Here is a 12476-nt window from a genome sequence, read left to right as displayed (position 1 = left end):
AGGAATTTAACTAAGTACCTTGCATTTGCCAGACAGGCGTTTGTGCCACTGAGCTATATCCCCAGTCCTTTTTTTTTTTTTTTTGAGGTGGAGCTGGGTAAGAAAGAGCTAAGGCATAACTTCTAGAAACCTCAATTTCCCTCCCTGTAAACTGGGAAGGGTAAGATGAGAATTCCCTGATACTGAGGATCACGGGAACACTTCATGAACTGTAAAGCAGGTAAGGGATTACTGACCCTGCACACCCCAGGTCTACAGCGTGCAAAAATAGTCTAAATTTAGAATGTGATATTACCAATTAAGGTCTTTATATGTGACCTTGGTAAGTTTTTTTTTTCCCCCCAAGGTCCATTAATCCAAACCTTGCTAAGTTTTTATGCTTCTGAGGCTCTGCCTTATTGTCTGCACAGTGGCAAGATCTTGTTCTATTCACTGAAGCAAAAATAAGGCTTTTAGGGAAAGAGTAGCATATATCATTAATATTTTTTAGTAATATTTTTAAATAGTATTTTACAATTTTCACGTCAGGGTTAGACAATAGCAGCGCAGACTTCATAGTGAATGTTGGTGCACTTCTGCCCTCTGCTGGTCAGACATGGTACCACTGAAGGTTATCATAAGAGGTCCTTAAACAGGGTCCTGAGAAACTGAGGCACAGAAAAGGGAAGGGACTTGCCAGGGGCACAGAGCTATCAATAGACGAAATGGAGGTTCGAGTTTGAAGCTCCCGAATCAGTATTTTCTAGAAGCAGAAAGAAATGAGAGCAGCTGGGCATGGTAGCAGACATCTTTGATCTCAGCTATTCTGGAGGCCCAGGCAAGAAGATCACAAGCTCAAGGTTGGGCTGGGCAACTTAGCAAGCCCTTGTCTCAAAAAATATATTAAACTGAGCATGGTGGTGCATGCCTGTAATACCAGCACTTGGGAGGCCAAGGCAGGAGGATTCCTATGAATTCATGGATGTAATGGATCATATGTCACAGCTTGGCAGCCAGCACACTGTGGGGTATTGCTGTTTCCCTCGAGATCTCAGGGCTGAGGGAAAGTCACAGCTCACCCCTGCAGCCCAGCCTCATTGAGGAAGGATCCTCCCTGGGGAAAGATGCAAATTTAAAACCCACTCTGTGGGGCTGGGGATTGTAGCTCAGTGGCATAAGTGCTTGCCTGGCAAGTGCAAGGTCCTGAGTTTTAATTCCCAGTACCAAAAAAACAAAGCAAAACAGAACAACTCGCCATGTGGCTCCTATGGCAGGTGTGTCACTTTAGCACTGTTGTAACATCATGGCCCTTAAGTCAAGGGCCATGCCCGTACATTTGTATGGTTTGGTAGTGTTCAGTGGGGAAAGGGGGTGAAGGGCTGGCAGGGTACAACCTGGCTGAGCCTTAAAAATATATGAGGTGAAAGAAGCCAGGTGCAACAGACGGTGGAGTGTATCATTTCGTGTATGCGAAGTGTCCAGGCTCTCACGTCCCTGTTCAGGAGTGAGAGCCTTCTTCAGAAAATAGGGTTCATTTTTCTCCTCCTCTTCCTGAAGAGCTGAGTTCCATAAGAACACAGCACTCATGGAATCTTCCAGAAAAGCTGAAGCCCTAGCTAGGTAAGAACCAGAGTGATGCTGGACACCTGTAACCTCAGCACTCGGGAGGATCACCGTGATTTGGGACCAGCCTGGGCTATTAAATTAATTCAAGGCCAGTGTTAACAAAAACAAAACACTAGTAACCATATCAATAGGAATTGGAGACCCTTCCCTCTTATTTCCTCTTTAGCTGATTTCTTGAGAGCTTTGTCTCTTACTGGGTATTCTTTGTCACTGTTGTTGTTTTGTTTTTTTGAGACTGGGTCTGTACACCATCCACACTCGGCTTCTTAGTGGGTATAAGTCCTAACCGGTTACCAGCGGGCCTTGTTCTCATGGGTAGTGGTCCACTTTGGTCCAGCAAGTGGACCATGCCAATGATACAAAGGTCTGCTTATTTCAAGGCTGAGCCAGGAGGGGAGTGGGCATGGCAGAAGAATCTGTTCATCTTTGCTACAAGGAAATAGTTGAACATTGGGTTGTTGAACCTGGGCAAGGAGTAGCCACTGTCCTCGAATTCTGAGACCCGAGGCCTTCTTAAACCCTGTCACCAATGCTGCCACCACTACTGTCCTCGTCCTCCCAAACTCACTAATAGTAGCTGCATTTCCTTGGACTGCTAGGTATCAGCATGGGTATCATCAGTCGTCTGGAAATCTCCATCATGAAAATCTGGCAACCTGCCAGGCACAGGGGGCACACCTACAATCCTAGCTCTTGGGAGGATGAGGCAGGAAGATCACCAGGAGTTCAACATAGTAAGACTTTGTCTCAAAAGAAAAAAAGAAAAGAAAAAAATGTAGCAAATGAGGACTTTGTGTTTGGCAGTCCTGGGATGCACGGTTGAAGAGGTAGGTGTGCCTTGGGGAAGAGCTGCGGTTCTTCATCTTGTGCTCAGAGAAGCTGGGTGGTGGGTGGAGCTGTCGGGAAGGCAGGAAGGAGCCAGGCGGGCAGATGCTCGGTGGGAAAAGGTTGGGGGGGGAGGTGCAAAGGAGAGCAAGAGCCAGCGAGAGGCAGGGGCACGTGGCCACGTGATGGGACCCGGGGACCACAGCGAGAGCAGGAGCAAGCGATGGAATGGGCTGGAGGAAGAGCGAGACCTCGCGCCGCTTCCTTTCCTCCTCCAGCGGGAGGCCGAGGCAGGGTGCGCTGCCCTCGCCTCCCTCGCGGGCTCCTGGGCTCGGGTCTCCCTTCCCGTTCCCGGGCCTGCTTCCGCCGACCCCACCCCCGTGCCCCAGCCTGGAGGAGGCCCTGGGAGTTTGGGGTCACAGAATGAGGCTGCTTTAGTTAAGTCTGTTGGATTGCAAGGAATTAAATGTCAACTCCGTCACACAAGGAGGGCTTGTCATACAGATGCCAGCACAGAACTGTGCAGGGCGGGTCTCAGGGAAAGCGGGTGAGAAGCGCATCCTCAGGGTCCTCAGGTGAGGCCTCCCGGCTGAGGACGGCTAAGGGAGCTCGGAGCTGGGGGTCTTTACATTGTGGCCCCAACCCCTGGCTCTTCACTGCCTCATTTTAGGCCCTAAATTTCCACCTGTAAGAGCCTATCCACCACCACCACCACCATCCTGTAGCAAAAAGCCCTAATGGAATTAAATGAATGACATTTGGGGGGCTTTTTGGAGACAGAGTTTCATTATGCAGTTCCGGCTGGCCTTGAGCTCACTCTGTAGCCCAGGCTGGACTTGAACTCACCGTGATGCTCCTGCCTTGGCCTCCTGAGTGCTCAGATGACAGCCTAAATTATCTGTGCTCTCCTGATAGAGGTGGTGACTCACTAACAGGAGGGTGTTTCCTCTCCTCAGGGTGAGGTTTTCGGCTCTGGGGTTCAGAAGGAGGTGTTGTCAGGCATAGGAGAAAATTCTGGTAGATCCAATAAAAAGCAAGAACAACACTTGTTTCCTTGAACATTTATTTGTATTTTTACCGGTACCAGGGATCAAACTCACAACCACAGGCTTGTAAGGCAGGCACTTATGCCATCGAGCTAAATTCCCAGCCCCTCCTTGAACATTTAAACACAGCATTACCGCAGGACCCAGCAGTCCCACCAGCGGTATGTACACCCCGCAGCCTGAAAGGGGCAGGAACAGAAATGTGCACCATTCCAGGGAGCCAGGGACCTGGGACAGTGGGAGACTTGTGCAGGCAGAAGGTAAAGTGAGGGGGGCCAGAAACTGGGGCACAGCAGGGTACAGAGGGCTGGCTGTAGCATAATGGGTCCTGTGCTCCAGCTGGAGGAGGTGAAAGTTCCTGGGTAGATGTTGCCAAGGTTCAAATGGGTTCCCCAAAAGTTCATGGTTGGAAAGTGAACCCCCAAATTCCATATTAATAGTATCTGGAAGTGGAGCCTCTGGGAGGTCCCGGGGGTTAGAGGAGGTTGGGAGGATGGGGATAGTGGCTTTCTAATAAGAGGAAGAGGGTGCTGGGGATTTAGCTCAGCGGTTCGATCCGACCCAGTACCAAAACAAAAACAAATAAACAAAGCAGAAAGAGAGGCCTGAACTAGCTTGCCTGTGCTGTGTTCCCATATGATGTCTCCCTGTCATGTGACAGTGCACAAGGTAAGGAGCCCCTTGCCACATGCTGGACAGATGCCAGCACCGGGTTCTTTACCTCCCAGCGCCAGTACTGGACGCTAAATAAACCTTTACTGTTTATAATTACTTGGCTCCAGGTACTTTGTTATAGCAACAGAAAATGGACTAAGACAGACGAAGGCTACGGTTGCACAATGCCAAGGTATTAAATGTTATTAATCTGTATGCTTGGAAACGATTAAAATGCTAAGGTTTCCTGAAATGTGTGTGTTACCAGTAGATTTTGCTTTCTAGGCGAGAGGTGATTCACCTACCTGCCATCTGATGTGAGCTCGGCTTCTGTGTGAGTCATACCAAAGGAAAAAGTGGAAGTCTTGGCGGGAGGTGGGAGGGCTGAGACAGGAAGAGAACTGAAGCTGGGGGGCTACCAGGAAGCAGACACCTGGGTCACACACCCACACAACATTCCAGGGCCCACGTAGAGGCATCAAGGAAAATATGACAGACAGGGTGGCCCGGCACCTGTTGGATCTGAGCCCCATGCCAGCCCCCGAGACAGGCTGCCATGGGGTCACAGACCGTACGTTGTCTGGTAGCTCAGAATGCTTTGGCCACAAGCATGGCAAAACCAAGCCAAAATGACCCCAGCACTATAAAAATCAAGTCCTAAGGTGGGGTACGCTCTGGACTGAGTTAACTCAAGCATCGTTTCCCATCATTCTGTCCTGCCATCCGGAGCATGTGACAGCAGGAGGACCATCTCCAATCACATCCCTGTTCAGGAGTGACAGCCTTCTTCAGACCTCTCCTGACAAACTCTCCCTCACGTGTCAACGGCTTCCATTAGCTTTCACGTGCTTTGCTGTCCCCAGGTAGAGAGTCCAGCGGCTACTCCTGAATTGGAGACCAAGGGTTTGAAATCAGGACAAAATAGGGCCTTCTGTCATGAAGAAAAAGCAATGGGCCTCAAATGAGCAGCCAGGAGTGCCTACCACAGCCCTGGCTGCAGATGACGCTGGGGACTCAAGGGCACTCATGAAGGGAAGAGCAATTCTACCCAGAACACACTGCGTGAACCAAGTCATAGGCCTGGCTTGAGCTAGGGACAAAGAGCGGCTTTCTGTTCTCCCTGTGGAGCTGGCAAGGGATCCAAGACCCAGACAAGGGTGACTTAGGGGCAAAGGGAAGCAGAGAAATACAGTCAGGCTCTGTGCCTGGGTCTCAAGCCTGGGCCAGTGGAGGGAGGTTTTGTTCACGCTGTTTCAGGAACAAATGTAGAAAATCCTAACACATTAACAACACCAGGGATTCCAAGTCCTAAACCGGTCAAACCACTGGGCAAGTCCCCGTGGGCTGCTGGGTAGAAAGGGGGAGGTGAGTTGCATAGGTATGAAGGCCCCAGGCCGCAGCCAGGATCTCTGTCTAGCAACCTGTTACAATAACTAATTCTCAACATGGCCCTGCAATCGCGGGCAATCTTTTCCAGTCACCATAGCAACTATTTACCATCTTCTTAACTCGCTTCCTACCTCCTACCCACTCTTCCCTGTTCCTCTCTGCAGGCAACTCTGCCTCCTGGAAACAGAGGTCAGCTGACAGGAACCATCCAGGTGTGTCCAATCTGCAGCCTGTGGGGAAGCCACACCTGTGTTATAATAGAAACTGAAAACTAAAAAAAAGAGGAAGCCGTATGACCTCTTACACATTAACCACATGATATATTCTCTGTGCAGCCCCAGACAATCCCCCTTCACTACATGCAGCCCAGGCAAGTTGAACCCGTGGGGCTCAGGTTGGCCACACCTGACACCTTCCTCCCTCACCTGTAGCTACTTTTCCCCTCCCACTCATGTGGCTGGTCCCACTGGCCATCAGCACCTTCTGCAATGCTAAGTTCTAGATCTTCGCTCCCTACCAGGGTAGCCATTTGCCACCTGTGCCTGCCAAAACGCGGCTTGCACAACCAAGAATTGAGATTTTTCATTTCATTTTAATCAAATAAATACAAATGGCCACATAGGGAGAGGACACCCTATTTGATAGACAACATCAGTTTAGTGCAACCCACAGAACAGCTTTTTTTGATTACCTAGGTGCTGGGTTTTCTCCTAATCCTCCGGCATCCTTTATTTAGCAGGAGATTCTGGGCCAACCTACTGTGAGAGGGAGAGGGTTGCAAGACACATTCACTGGGAGATTGCTGTGGAGACACACAGAGAGGGAGAGAGCGTTGTCTGATATTTTGCTTTTTAGTCACTGCAGTTGTGTAGCAATCACCATGAACCGTGGCACCAGCCACCGTTGCAGGCGGTGCCAGCAGAGACACATGTGTCATGGCTGCAGAGCCAGGCAAGCGCGGACAGGGACAGAGACAGGGACAAGAGCCAGAGCAAGGGAAGAAGTGGGGCGCAGGCTGTGTAGCAGCGGGTGCTGTGGCCACGGGGCAGTTATTTCAAAGGGAGTCCAGTTATCTTTGCATTTCATATCTGTGTGCAAAACCTGTGCAATCCAAACCGAGGAGTGCCTTGCATTCCCCACTTTGTGCCGCTCCGCTCACTCAGCTGCTTCGGGTGGTCCCAGCTCATTTCCAGCCGTTACAAAGCTCTGCAGACCCGATGAGCTGGAATACCACATCCCTCCGGTCTCCATCCACCTCCCCTACGTGGGAGCAAAAGCGTTCCAAGAGCCTATTTGGAGTCATTTCTTTTCTCATTTTGAAGGATTTTACCGTACACTGTCCCACCCATGTCCTGTTTAGTGCTGGGCTCTATCCTGTTTCATCAAGTTATTTGTCATTCTCTTATTAGTGCTGCTTCAATTACACGGTTTCATCGAGGCCCTAAAGGCGGCCCAAATGCTACTTCCGTTCTGTGGCCCCGCCCACAGTCATTTCTGATTGGACCAGGGACAAATAGCTGCACCAATCAGATTCGCGTCCTTGGATTCTGGACCTCGGCTGTTGACTGGCACTTGAACAGTAGACACCCGAGTTTGAGAGTCTGCTGGGGTCTCGTGCCCTGGGCGATGTGGAGAATCAGCCAGGGTTTACGGAGACACACGGTGGGCAGGAAGGGAAGTAGCCGAAGGACAGCGCGGCTTTTCAAAGGAATTAGGGCGGCCTCAGGGCCCGTTTCCGGTGACCAGCGACGCTTAACCTACTGGAAGACTAGAGAGGTAACACTCCTGAAGTCATAGGTATAGACAAGACTTTCTGAACAGAACCCCAGTTACTAAGGAAATAGCCCCGAGAAGCAACAAATGGGATTCTATCAAGTTCAAAAGCTTTTAAACTGGGCGATGTGGCACACACCGGTAGTCCCAGCTCTTGCAAGGTTGAGGGGGAAAAAAAGCTGAGGCAGAAAGATTCCTGAGAGTCCAAGGCCAGCCTGGACTACACAGCGAGACCATGTCTCCAAATGAGAACTAAAAGAAAAAAAAAAATTAGCCCCAAATAAAAGACTAATTAAAAAATGGGGAGGCTGTGGGTTTAGCTCAGTGGTGTAAGTGCCTGCTTGGCAAGTGTGAGGTCATGAGTTAGATCCCCAGTACAAAAGACAAAAACAAAAAACAGCAGCTGAAATGAATAGATAGTTAACAGAAGTACAAGTGGCATATGCTACATACTGTACGAAAATGTTCAGCATCTCTGGCCATTAGAGAAATGCAAATTAAAACAACACTGAGATTCCACCTTACCAGAAAGAATGGCCATCATCAAGAATCAAATAATGACAAATGCTGGGGAGCTGTGGAGGGAAAAGGAGCTTTACTGCACTGTTGAAGAGAAGGTAAACTAGTGCAACCATTTTGGAAATCAGCGTGGAGTTCTTCAGAAACCTGAAACCAGACCCAGCTATTCCCCTTCTAGGAATCTTCCCCTGAAGACTCATATGACAGTGAGTGACACAGCATACCCATGTTTATAGCAGCACAGTTCCTGACAGCTAAATCTTGGAAGCAACCTGTATGTTCATCAACAGATAAATGGGTAAAGAAAACGTGGTGTTTACTATTTCAGATAAACGTGAGTCACCTGTAGGAAAATGGATGCACCTTGAAACCATAAAGTGAAATAAATCAGAAACATGGGCCTACATATTACATGGCCCCCTCTCTCTCTTTTGCTATCGGAGATCAAACTCAGGAACTTGCGCCTGCCAGACAGGCGCTTATGCCACCGAGCTAAGTCCCCAGCCCGGCTTCTCTTACATAAGACACCCAAGGTACAAACACAGAGCAAGATGAAAGGCAGACGACAGGAAGCAGGCAGGCAGATCTTTCTAAAGAGGGATCAAGAGACGGGAAGAGGAAGAAGAAAGGGAGCCGGGTTCTGTCCATGCACCCCCACCCCCACCCCCACCCCCGGGCCCCGCGAGGCCCGGAAGCTCTGTGCACTGTGAAGTCTACTCACAAAAAATAAATCCAAAAAAGAAAGAAGAAGACAGACAAAGCCCTCCCTTTTCCATGGAGGAAAGTCCCTGCAAACAGAAACACAAAAAACCTCAAGTAAGAGATCGCTCCTCAGGCCCCAGCCCTCCTTCCATCCACGGCCTGGCTTCCCACGTCAGAGGGAACAGAGGGCACCCTTGTCCTTGTTCCTCTGCCACTGTCACGTCCCCGAGTGGCTCAGCACTGCCCTCTGAACCACACCCCATCTTCCCTTCACCCCTTCTCCCCACCAAGAACCTCTCTGCCTTTCTCCTCGCAGAGCTGCTCCTCTCTCTGCCCCCATCCCATCCTCACGCCCCCAAGGCCTCATGCAGAAAGGCCTTCCAGGTAGGAAGGCAGGGGCTGAAGTGCCTGTGAGATTTCTAAGGGGCTGGAGATTTAGCTCAGCAGCACAAGTGCCTGCCTTGCAAGCAGGCAGTCATGAGTCTGATCCCCAGTCATGAGTTCGATCCCCGGTATGGATAAAAAGTTAAAAAAAAAAAATCGGAGATAGAGATTTCTACATCCAGCAGTTTCTAGGCTGTGCAGCAGGTGAGTTTGGGCTGGAGGTGGAGACTCCACACTCAGGGCTTTGTGTTGTGTTTTTAAGCACTGCGCATGTGGAGCGGATAATGCGCAGGGAAGAGAAGGCGCCAAGCCCCTTGTCAAGCTCCGATTTCCCAAGTTCTGGGAGGCAGCCTTGTGCGGCCTCCTGTGACCAGCCTTGCACGTTGTCATGACAGCTTCAGAGGTATCGGACCTGTGCAGTCACACAGGGCCCCCCAAGCTTAGAAGGGACTGAGCTTGACCTAATGCTTTGTCATTGCCACTGTGAAAGTCCTGATGTTTTAATAAGCAGCCCCACATTTTCACTTGCCCTGGACCTTGTAACTTACATAATAAGTTCTGTTTCACCTATAACGTACACTCACCCTTCTTTCTGTTTATCATTTGGTGAGATTTAGTTATTTATTTATCTAGGAACTGCACCTAGGGTCTTTGCACCGAGCTACACCTGAGTCTTCCTTTTCCCCTCTTTTTATTTTTATTTTTTGTCTTTTTTGAGACGGTGTCTCGCTATGCAGTTCAGGCTGGTCTTGAGCTCACTTTGTAGCCCAGGCTGGTCTTGAACTTGCAACAGTCCTCCTGCCTCAGCCTCCCGAGTGCTGGGCTTACAGGCCTGAGCCACCACGCCTAGCTCCCCCTTTTTATTTATGAGAAGGTTCTTGCTAAGCCATTAAGTTGCCCAGGCTGAGCTAAAACATGATCCTCTTACCTCAGCCTCCCAAGATGGCATTGGTGATTTTATTTTATTTTCTTTCTTTTTCCTTTTCTGTTTTTCTGAGACAGGGTGTTGGCATGTAGTGCAGGGTGGCCTTGAACTCATGAAGTAGCCCAGGTTGGCCTCAAACTCTTGGTGACCTTCCTGCCTCAGTCTACCGAGTGCTGTGATTACAGGTGTGCACCATTGAGCCCAGATGACATCCATGATTCTTAAAACAATGTGTGTGTATAAAACTCCCCAGGGAGAACACATAGCAGCCACCAGTGCTGTCGACAACCTGTCTGCTTCCTCTGTATCTGGAGGCATGCAGGATATACGGCAGAATTGAACTTTCTGTGCTGGGCCCTAGTCTAGTAGTTGGGTAGGACCAGTGACTAATTCTGGCCAGTGAGTACGTCATTTGTAGGTCACAGCATATAATTCCTGCCATGACCCCTCCAGGGTCCCATCAAGAGTCCAAGGCAGTGGCTGTTCTCTCAGGCTTCCTGTCTGATGACTACAGGGAACACAGCTTTCTGGGTGACACACAGTGGCCACCCAGTGTGGGTGAGGAATAAATCACCATTGTTTTAGGCTAGGAGATTCTGAAGGCGCTTTGTTATTGTGGCTTAATCCGTCCTGTCCTGACTGACAGAAAGGGAATGAGCAAGCTGTGGAAACTGATAGCTACTTGGGGGAGAAAGCCATAGAGGCCAAAATGAGAAGCCAGGAGAACTTGAGACCCTCGGGAGTCACAGCTGTGGCCTTTCGGGTCCAGCTCCTTTTCCTGAGCATGCTGTTTTCAAGGTTCATCTGTGTTGAACAGGTCAGTACTTCATTCTTTTTTATGGCTGAATAATATTTCACTGTGTGGGTAGACTACCTTTTGTAGATCCATTCATTGGTGGATGGACATTGGACTTCTCTGCCAGTTCACTGCTACATCTACCAGTTCTCGTGCCCTTGAAAATGAATGGATGGATGGACAGATAAATGAGGTCACAGAGCTGTTACAGCAGAAAACCAGGCACAGCCCTCCAGATCCCAGATTCTGATCATTGGATTCTACTGCTGCAGCGGGAGCCCTTTTCCTCTCAACTCTTTATGAGGGAAGATGACTGCGTTACTGATGATTCCCGCCCCTGCAAGAGAGCAGTGGCATACTGGAGTGGAGTGGCAGAGGACAGGGCCATTTACCAAGGTGTGGGCAGGGGGAGAAGCACAGGGGGAGGGGTTGTGCACTAACAAAAGTGCCACCATTCTGTTCTGTATGTGTCGTTACCCTGGTAACCCTGTACTGTGTCTCAACCTTTGTCCCCCTATGTGAAGGACAGTTGTTCCTGGGATTAGCCGACCACAAATTGTCAAGTTCCTGTAAAAGAGAAACTAGCTGACCACCAGCTGCAAAACCTCCCATAAAGGCAACTGATTAAGCAAAGAACTCTGACCCCCAAGCCAAATAACAGAACAAAAGCCTTCTCCACCCTTATCCCCTCCCACTCCTGCTTTGTGGTTTTTTCTTTTAGAAGAAGCCTCCCAAAAATCTAACCTAGTTGCACGGTTTTGCAAATTCCAGCTACTGTGCCGCTGGTGCTAGCTTAAATAAAGCCCTTTTTTTTTTCCTTTACAGACGTCTTGCCCCGTTTTTTGGACAACATTTTGGGGTTTCATTTTTGAGGTAAAACAACAGGAGAGTGAGCCAGCAGGGGCTGGCACCAGGAAACCTTCCCAGCTGGGCCAGCAGGAGGAAGTGGTGCCCAGAAGCCTGACCACTGTGCAGCTGGGCAGGGAGGGGCCTGGAGAGCCACAGCCAGGAACTGCCCTGCAGTCTTCTGAACCAGAACCCAGGGCAGATCGGGCCAGTGCAGCTGAGACGGGGCAGAAAGCACAGCTAGCTCAGACTGGAAAAGTAAAAACCTGTCCGGCCACTTACTCTGCTGGAATAACAGAAACAACAAAGCCGAGTGCAGAGATCTCAGGGAACGCTTTCCCTGCAGCTATGAAGCACAAATGTGCTGCCCTATTTGCCAGTGACTGCTGCTTTCTTCCTCCCTCAGAAACACCTGAAATCACAGGCTATCCAGAAATTTGCTGCCTGCAACTGTACGAGGAGGAGACCGGTGTTCCACTCTACCTACAAGGTAGCAGTCACCTTGACCCAGAGAACAGCCTTGATGTGTGCTTTGACCACTGAGCTTTGGAGGAGAGTTGCTGGGTGCACTGCTTGACAATGATTTTTAACTTTATTGCTTCAAAGCATATCAAACCCCAGAACCACGCTGCAAGCCAGATTCGAAGTTGGGCGCTTAACATGCCTGCTTTCCTCTGAGGCATCCAACATCCTTTCACTGATATCAGGCCTGTTTCGGCTTCCTCAGAAACCTGCAATTACCCCACCTTCTCTCTCATTTGGTGATGTCCTGGGCTTCTCTGGAGGGGCCTCTCCTTCACCACAGGTCAAGAAACCTACTTTTGGCCAGGTGTGGTGGCACACTCCTATATCCCAGCACTCAGGAGACTGAGGCAGGAAGATTTCTGTCAGTGCAAGGCCAGCATGAACTACATAGTAAGACCCTGTCTCAAAAAGAAAAAAGAGAAAGAAAGAAAGAAAGAAAGAAAGAAAGAAGAAACCCAGTTTTGGCAAGCATAGTAATGCATGCCTG

The sequence above is a fragment of the Cavia porcellus genome, unplaced genomic scaffold (genome assembly GCF_034190915.1).
Source record: "Cavia porcellus strain 051 isolate PalLab524CR breed Dunkin Hartley unplaced genomic scaffold, mCavPor4.1 scaffold_16, whole genome shotgun sequence".
In the NCBI taxonomy this organism is placed as follows: domain Eukaryota; kingdom Metazoa; phylum Chordata; class Mammalia; order Rodentia; family Caviidae; genus Cavia; species Cavia porcellus.
Note: the sequence above shows the minus strand (reverse complement) of the source record.